This window comes from Lolium rigidum, chromosome 4, assembly GCF_022539505.1.
Source record: "Lolium rigidum isolate FL_2022 chromosome 4, APGP_CSIRO_Lrig_0.1, whole genome shotgun sequence".
NCBI classification, from domain to species: Eukaryota; Viridiplantae; Streptophyta; class Magnoliopsida; order Poales; family Poaceae; genus Lolium; species Lolium rigidum.
The window spans coordinates 168585103-168594296 of NC_061511.1; the positions used below are offsets into that span (position 1 = coordinate 168585103).

The following is a 9194-nucleotide window of genomic DNA, read 5'->3' on the forward strand; positions in this document are numbered from 1 at the left end:
GGTGGTTATTTCTGGGTGCGTCTAGCCTATTTTTTCGGTCAAAGCAGCAGAGAAGAATCGGGAACCTCCACCGCTTCAACCTGCAAAACAAAATAGAGTGCGCTTCCTCAGGAGGGCGAGTTGGACGCGCCGCACCCCATGGCTGCTCGCGGCCCGCCGCCACTGGCCGCTCGCGCCGCCCGCCCGGCGCGCCTGCCCGCCCCGTCGCCTGCCTGCCCACGCCGTCGCCTGCCTACCCGCGCGTCGCCGCACCGCCTGCGAGCGGTTCCCCACCGCGCGACGCCGCTCGCCGTCCGCGACGCCCGCCCGGCGCGCGTCGTGACGCCGGCGCCCGCCGTCCCGCGCGTCGCCGCGCCTCCGTGTCGCCTGCGGCCCACCGCCACCGCCACCAACGGGATGGAGGAGGCCACAGCGGGCCCGTTGCGCACGCGCGTCTGCATCATCGGCAGCGGGCCGGCCGCGCACACGGCGGCCGTCTACGCGGCACTTCCCTCTCCTCCTCCGCCTCGCGATCCTCGTGGATCCCGGCTCCTGCGGCGCGTGGGAGGCTCCGCGGCAGAGCAGGCCGATTCGGTGTCGCGCCCGTCCGCTCAGGTGGGGGGGCGACGGCGGCTGGTCCTGCTGCGCCTGGACGGCCGTCTCCTGCGACCTCGGGAGGGGGTTGGGGCTGCATCTTGCGGAGACGTGCTGCACCCCATGGACACGAGATGCATGTATTATCCATTCGATCGGCCTAAGCATTCTCACTCAATCCCTGATCCAGGGCGACAGAGATGCAGCCCTTGCTTCCAAAGGCCCTGTCAACATACTGATTCAGCCGGAAGCTCCCATCAGAACCATCGAATCCCCCGTTCTCAAAGACGGCGATCCTTCATACAATATCTGTTTTTGAACGTAGATGTGTGTGCTCTGGTCCAGCTTTCTATTACCAAATGCAATTTATTATCAGTGTTCAAGTTTCTTAATCAGATTTAATATGTTTTTAATTTTGTTGATTGCAATGATCTTAGCACTCCATATTTCGATAAATTTACTTAGTAACCAACTTTTTTCGGTTTGGTATAATCCTTCTCAAAACAATAATTGGTAAGGTACGAGTCTTCAATATGATAATTATTTCGCCAATATTACACTAATACTGGTAACAGATAAGTTGTCCATTATTTCAATCTTTTATTTCTTAACACAATATTAGAAACTATAGCTCTTACCTCATAGTGCATATGTTGTTCCTGGTAAGTTAATTGGTAAAATAAGACTGATAGAATCCATTTGTATTTATCTTTCCTTGCTCTCCCTGAGATTTTTCAGCAATAATCCCACAGGTTTACAGCTTCACATGCTAAAACATACACACATTAGGCCGTTATCTTGCTGAGTTGAGGCACTTTGCCATTTTTATTTATTCATCAAGTGGAGTATCTCATCTTACTTCTAGAGATCGCACTACATATATGGGTTCACACAACTATGTGTTCTTTTATCTTGCACGAATTTTTTATGCTTATGTTATCCGTAAGAGATATCAATTTCTCACAATACTGCATCCATATGTGTGCACCAGGTAGAAACATTGTCTCAAATGCTAGCCCATTGATGTACGGACACACAATAAAATTCTACAATCCAGTTATTTTCAGACAGGATTCAGATACCAGGTACATCCATCTTTGTCTTTTTATACACCAATGTACATGCATCTCTGATGGTTTTTGCATGTTGTGTGTCTGATGAATTGATTCTTCCACACATACTTAGGCAAGAGATGCACGGCTTGAGAGGCCACAACAGTGCATAGGTTAACCAAGTTATATTTATTTGATGCTACGAAGGAAGGTGTTTATGGATTCTTGGTGTTCATTAAGGTAAGGAAGGCATGCCTCCATTTTTTTACTCATGTTATTTCAATGGTAGAGATTCTCCGATCTGGCTATTATTTTCTTATCTTCCTAGGCTTTGAGGTTTATTACTTTCTTGCACACAAACTATAGCCTGTGAGGTAAGCTACCTTCTGATAAATACATCACAGAGTCTATTTGTCATTCTAGAGGTGTATAGTTTACTTTAGAAGTCGGTCTTTAGATATCATAAAGTTTGATCACACACATCAGTTTGCATACAACTAGATAACCGTTGCTCTATACTGAACTAACCCGACACGAATATCAGTAAGAGATCTGTTTTCATTGTTGCTAGCTCACGTAAAACTTAACGTCCTGTACCAACTGTGTATCACTGCCGGGTTTGGCCGTGCTTCACACTTCAGGCTAAGCCAAATAAATAGTTTTATGTGCTTTAATCCTCATTCAGAATGCTAGATTTGCTTTTGAGTTGGAAAGCTTGATAATTTGTATAAATTTGATATTAAGAAACGATGATGAGTTCTTCTTATAGCATAATGCAAATAAAATTTACCAATTCAGTGGTGCTTACTCTCATATGGCACCCTATAACTCTGCCATGTAAAGGAAGAGGTTGACTGCTCAAGGAGCTAATACCAAGGAACATTAGAAGGCGTACAACTGAAGATTCTTCAGGATCTACATGGTATTAGCATAATGTAAAGGAGGAGGTTGATTGCTCAAGGAGCTCGGCTGCTTGGACCTTGATGACACCACCGACGAATAACCAGAGCCTTTGGCAGGAGAAGAAACAGCTGACCCTGGTGAGAAGATGACAGCAGCGCCAACCATCAGCCATGAAGTGCAAGAGGGGGGAATAATGAAAGCACGTGCCTAGGAATAGCGGTCTGCCATTTTGTTTAAGTTTAGTTTGGCACATGTGTGACTTAATCTATGTCAGTTATGTTGTCAATGGTAGTGTCAACATCCCAATTATCTATATAATGCAGTCTGAATTTGTATCAGCTATGATATTTTCTCACCGTGGTGCTGTGCAGAACAATAAGATTCACTTTTGAATAAAATTCACGTTGTTTATCCCCTATATCAACCTCGACGTTGCGTAATACTGTATTAAAGAGAGGCAAATTTTATTCTTTATCTCAGCGGTTACTTTGATGGCGCGGCGTGCGGCCCCTCCCACGTTTAGCGGTGGTGGGTTACAGGCTCTTCCCCGCGGAGCGGCCACTCCCGCGTGTTATGGGCGCGGGACGGCGAGGCTCACGGGAATGGGCAGGCTCGATCGCTCGAGCAGAGGAGACGATGATTTGAGGCCGCGGTGACTGGGGGTTGCGGCTGAGACGAACGCGGCTCAAAGGCATGGAACAACGGTGCGTTGTAGGTGAATCCTTTTGCCATAACTCCTCTAGCCACTCTCAAACAGCCACATGGTGCGTGATAGCGCGTGCGAGTTGCTGGTCATGGCGGCGGCATATGCAGAGGGACACAACAACAGTAGCTTTAGGGAGCGCAGTGGGTTGCTGCTTGATGACTCACCTCCTCTCTTTTTTCTGTGCAGCGACGACAGATTCTGGTTCACACCAGTTTCATAGCAGTAGCTTCCCTACCTCTGGTTTCCCTCCCAATTTTTGTTTATCAAAAGTTCATTATTGATGCATGGATCGAGCAGAGGAACTGCATTCCTTTCTGAATTTTTCTGCTGATCGGATCTAGGATTGCTAATAATTGGATACTATGCACGCTTTTAGATGCTTCACCGAAGACAGGCCTTATATGGCAATAGCAGTGTTTATTGTTAGTTTCCTGTTAGACACATGCTGCTCGATCTGAACCAGCTTGACCTCGCATCTCTCTCGGCCATCGAGGCCAGGTCTCTTGATGCCACTTTTACAAAAGAAGAGATTAAAAATTCCATCATGGGGATGCCTACAGATCGTGCCCCAGGTCCCGACGGCTTCAAGGGGCTCTTCTTCAAACTCTGTTGGGAGATCATTGGAGATGAAGATGATATGACGGAGGCTTTCAATCACCTGCACAAGGGACACTTTCGAAATCTTCAGAGGTTTAGATTATTGGTCCTGATTCTGGTACCCAAAAAGGAGTATTTATTGTTAGTATCAACACACCTATGCTGATCATCATATACTAAACCGCTCATGTTTGTATAGTACTGCTCCTTTCGTATGTTCTTAGTAACTAATATCTAGCAGTAATGCAAAGTGGTCAGAAATTTACAATGTTATCTACACAAGTGGCAGATGTAGGATCTTAGAGTTATCATGAATATACAATAAGCTAGCTTTGAGTTTTGGTTGCAGGATCCAAAATGTTCCTGATTGGCCAGGTTAGGACATTATGACAATTCATATGTTGCACAGTCGTCTTCTTTCATGGATGAATGTGGTTATGTTCATACTTGATACAAGATGTTGATGAATTGAAGAGAACTGAGGACTGTTCATTACAGCGTATGGCCTCTATATTTTTCTCTGTAATGTGTTGCACACACAAAGAAGGAGAGAGAGAGAGGTTTATGGATACTCATACCTGTTTAAATTGAGGTGAATCAACACCCTTCTTAAGTTATTCTCATTTTTTCCTGTTCCACTTGCAATTTCTGTACTATTTTCGGTGTGCATATAGTTTGTGTTTCTTTTTTCTTCCATTGTTTACTCACATATCAGTTCCTGCAAAAAATAAATCTGGAAGAAGTGTCATCCCTCACAGTTACAGTGTTCATCCTTAGGTTAGAAGTTATCCTTCATTGAGTCAAGACTACACCATATATATTGTCTTTGATTTTGGGCTTATAGGTTCTGTCTTATCTCAAATTATCATAGATATGTTTGTCGTTTAGAAGTCTTTTATCTTAGCTGTAGTTTGCCCCCAAATATTAGTGTATTTTTTTCTGCATACACTCTTTTCTGTTTATATCCATTTGATGCAAGAGAATGCTTACTTTCTGCTGATAGCCAATGAGCACAACAAAAGCAAAACTATTCCTTTGAAAGAGAGTTTTTAGTACCCAAACAGCCCAGCGTACCTAATGAGCAGTACTGTCCTCAATCAGAGCAACATTCCAATTGTATGCTTATATATGATCTTTGTTTACGTTGCTTCCATATGTATGATTCCGCAGCACCTACCACAGGTGAACCATAAGCGCATTTAAATCTTCAAGACTAAGGGGGGTTCTTCTACTGGGGGGCCAAGGTCTTACTTGACCATACACAACTGTGGGCTGATTTCTCTCACAGAGCATCGCTCTCCTGGAAAGAACACTAACTATACCTATTTTGTGTACTTTCTCCGTGTTGTAGTAGGTTATATGTTTTCCATAGTTTATCTGTTCAGTGAACTTTTCTTTTGTCATGGATTTGAACTGCTGATTGATTTGTTACCAAGATAGGTATTTTATTAGAAGTTCCTTAATTAGTATGCTCTGTTTTCTTTTCCTTACATTTGGTTTCTACAGTCTGTCCAATCTTTCTGAATTCAGAGCGAAAAAGAATTACTTACAGACAAATTGTTGTCTACATGCAGAACCAATGGGTAAATAGTTTATAAGCAGTTCCAGATACAGTTATCTTATCAGTAACATTTTTTGTTTAACAATGAAGTTCTTTCCATCTACAGCTGGCACCAAAAATTAACAGATCGATTGTGAACAAATTAGACAATGTATACCAACAGTCAAAGAAATTTGAACAGTGCATACCATTTTTTCTCTTAATCTGCTTGGTTTTATTTTTAGATGATGGTTTTCCAAGAGGCTTCCTAATGTACTGATTGCCTTGAACAATTCCGAACTACATTCATTACAATCTACTTCTTAGATGCCTCTTATTGCATTATTAACCAGCGGTAACTACAGTGTAGATCCAAGCTGACTCTCCAACTGCTTCTCTCAATACCTATCTGACCATAACTAACAAGGAATTTCCGCGAATTAGTGAGGAGCTCATTTTTAGTATTGCTACAGATTGTTTCCGGTTACATGACGCATGATAGTACTCAATGCACAAATATTGAACATTCTTTTATAACCCGGAGCGCCTGTACTTCACTAAGATTGGTGTATACAAATGCAGCGTATTCACCCAACAGTCATGACACGCTACCGTGGCACAACATATTTCACTCTCAAGGAGGCCTGCCAAGCGTAGGGATAATTGGTTGGTGATGACAATGAGTGGTTCTTGCTATCTGACAAAACTATCCAATTGCCTGTCATCCGGTTTCTCTCTGACATGAAGGTGAATACTGACTGAGAGTTAATTATAAGACTTATTAGTTTTCGCCTGCAGTCTCGAATGCTCCCGGTAACAATTTTTACCCATGCATTCCTGATTATTGAGAAGGAGATTTTATGGTGATGACATTGGTGGAGACGCATGATTTGTCTGGGTAAACGCCCAGTTGAGCCTACTGATGGTACATATTTTCCCTTCTTCCTCCCATATTTTTATGTTGCCGTCCTTTCTGTTGTCTGCTTCATGGTTACTTGCAGTTTGCTTTGTACATGTCCCTGCTGCTGGGCTGCCTGTGTCTTTACTGTCTAAGTTTGGTTTCTCTGCTTCTTTACATGATGTATTCTATTCACTCGGGTCGTCGCAACTTCCTACCAGGCCTCCTCTGCAGGGCATTTCTTCATGATCTGCTCCAGGTATGCTTTTATTTTCCCATTGGACATTTTAGTTTTAGTTGCTATGTGTTTTTCTTCTGGTTGTTGATTTTCTCCTTCAATCTGCGTGTGCTTCAGGTGTGGAGCCTTCCCTTGATATAGACATATTTGCTTCTGGAGATGATTTGTGTTTCATGGGTACAGGTTAGAACAGTCAATTGCAGCTAGACCTGGAGGTTAGCACATAACAAATTCGTCTTCACATTTAAGTTTCGATGTACATATTGTCATATTCGTAGGACATGTCTTATGCTGACAGAGATACACTCATCTTCGGGCAAGATAATTTGCTAGCTTTTGTTGGGTCAGACATGGAAGTATTAATTGATGGTTATGTTAGTTTTTCCTGGAATCTTCAGAAATTGTTAGCCATACCCAGTTGTTGAGTCAGGCAGTGACATACTGGTTTTTTTGTAGATAGCTTACATAGAAGAAAAAGTGTTGTTCTTTTGTAAGCTTATACTTATTCACAATGAATTAATTATTGACAATTATGATTAATTTACTAAATTCTTTATTTCTTGGATTCAATTTTAACATGTATAGATGACAAATGTTCTGTTTATTTTTATGGCAGAGGGTAGTTGACCTTGGCCGAGCAGCAAAAAACCTACTGTGAGCATTTTATGTACTATATTATCGCACAACCTCAGAGCTTCCTTTTACCGTGTAAATTATTTTTAACCAGTCAGAGCTTGGTTCTTTGGAGGTACAGTGCTCAGGAAATGGATAGGCATACCGCAAAATTTGTTCCTTAGTTTGAGGTGCATTCCTTCTCAAAGTTACATATACTATGATTTTTTATAAGAGCCAAACTAGCAACCTTTAGTTCTTGAGATTTTCGTTATACTTTGGAGTAACAATTTGCAACATGTTCTTACATTTACTCTCCAAAAGACGTGTGTGTTTTTCTCTATGTTGTCCTGGCTGTTGGGGAATCAGTTACTTTGTGTTGAATAAATAAGCCTTAAAAATGCAGGGCCGCACAAGCATGCGTTGTTTTTCCTGGGATAAGCAGCATCAACTGCTTTATGTACAAGTGAACTAAGGTTTTGACTCATAGTTGTGTGCACCAGATATATATCATGAAATTTCCATATATAGTCACTGCCACGCATGCATTGAACTGCAAATATTGTCTCACCGGCGCGGCGTGCCGCCGCGCCACTTCTTGCTAGTTAGTCCCAAAGTAAAACACCGAAGTCCTTCGCATGTGCGTCGATTTCACGTGTCTCAATAAACATTGTCCAAAGGATCACTTTCCCCTCCGAATGATCGATCAAATCATCGACTCCACGGCAGGTTGCGAACGCCTTTCCTTCCTGGACGCATATTCTAGTTATAACCAGATTCGACTAAAAGAAGAAGATGAAGTCGAAACAACTTTCATAACCCCTTATGGCGTGTTCTCATACAGAACAATGCCCTTCGGGTTGAGAAACTCGGGAGCAACATATCATAGGATGATGCCGAAGTGCCTCGCCACACAAATCGGTAAAAACGTCCAAGTATACATCGACGACGTTGTCATCACGACAAAACAGGGGTCGTCCCTCATCAATGATCTTCGGTAAATATTCGATAATCTTGATAAGTTTTGCCTCAAGCTAAAACGGACAAAGTGTTCCTTTTGTGTTCTTGCGGGAGAACTCCTCGGATACTTAGTGTTAGCCAGAGGGATCGAGGCCAATCCATAGAAGATACAAGCTATCCTGACGACGAGAAAACCAACCAAAGTCAAATAGATACAACAACTAACTGGGGGAGTCGCAGCTTTGAGCAGATTCTTCGCAAGGTTGGGAGAAAAGGCGCTGCCTTTCTACGCGCTTATAAAACAAGGAGAAAATTTCAAGTGGAATGAGGAAGCAGACAAGGCTTTCAAACATTTGAAGCGAACAATTTCGACACCACCAGTTCTGGTGGCTCCACGAGAAAAAGAACCTTTGTTGCTTTACATTTCGGCCACGCCTGAGGTGGTCAGCATGGTTCTCATGGTAGAGCATGAAGAAAAAGAGAAGATTCATCAAGTCCAGCGCCCAATATATTTTCTCAGCGAAGTCCTATCTCCATCCAAGCAGCGATACCCACAATATCAGAAGCTAGCATATGGAGTCTTCATGATAGCAAGGAAGCTAATGCAATACTTTTCGGCGCACCCCATAAAAGTGGTCAACAAGGCGCCCCTCTCAAACATTATGAATAATCCGGCAGCTACATGAAGTGTCTCCCTTTGGGGAATAGAACTTCCCCTCAGGACATCACATACGAAAAAATAAAAGCAATCAAGTCGCAAATTCTTCCGGACTTTGTCGCATAATGGATGGAGCTTCAAAACACAGGGCCGCCAGATTTTACATGAACTTGGCATATGAACTTTGATGTATCCAAAAGAGTAGAAGGAGCAGGCGCAGGAGTCGTACTTGTTTCTCCACAAGGCGACAAGATGAAGTATATCTTATGGATGACTTTCCCTAACACGTCGAACAACGAAGCAAAATACGGAGCTCTTCTCCATGGGATGAAGATGGCAAAGGCGTGCAGCGCCACGCGCCTTAAAATCTTTGGAGACTCCCAGCTGGTCATACAACAAGTGATGAACAAGTGCGATACAACAATGATAGTATGATAGCATATAGAGATGCATACAA

At 43.1% G+C, this 9194-nt stretch overlaps 1 long non-coding RNA gene across 3 annotated transcripts; it reads left to right on the top strand.

Moving 5' to 3' along the window:
* Positions 1–611: 611 nt before the first annotated feature.
* On the top strand, positions 612–7637 carry LOC124706276. 3 transcript variants are annotated; one of them, XR_007004379.1, is made up of 6 exons: positions 612–900; positions 1565–1658; positions 1759–6296; positions 6373–6528; positions 6625–6722; positions 7124–7637. It is a non-coding gene; the product is annotated as an uncharacterized LOC124706276 (long non-coding RNA). The 3 variants fall into 3 exon arrangements; XR_007004381.1 differs by lacking the exon at positions 7124–7637 and having other exon boundaries at positions 1759–6118; positions 6224–6296; positions 6491–6528; positions 6625–6900; XR_007004380.1 differs by lacking the exon at positions 7124–7637 and having other exon boundaries at positions 6491–6528; positions 6625–6900.
* Positions 7638–9194: the final 1557 nt, after the last annotated feature.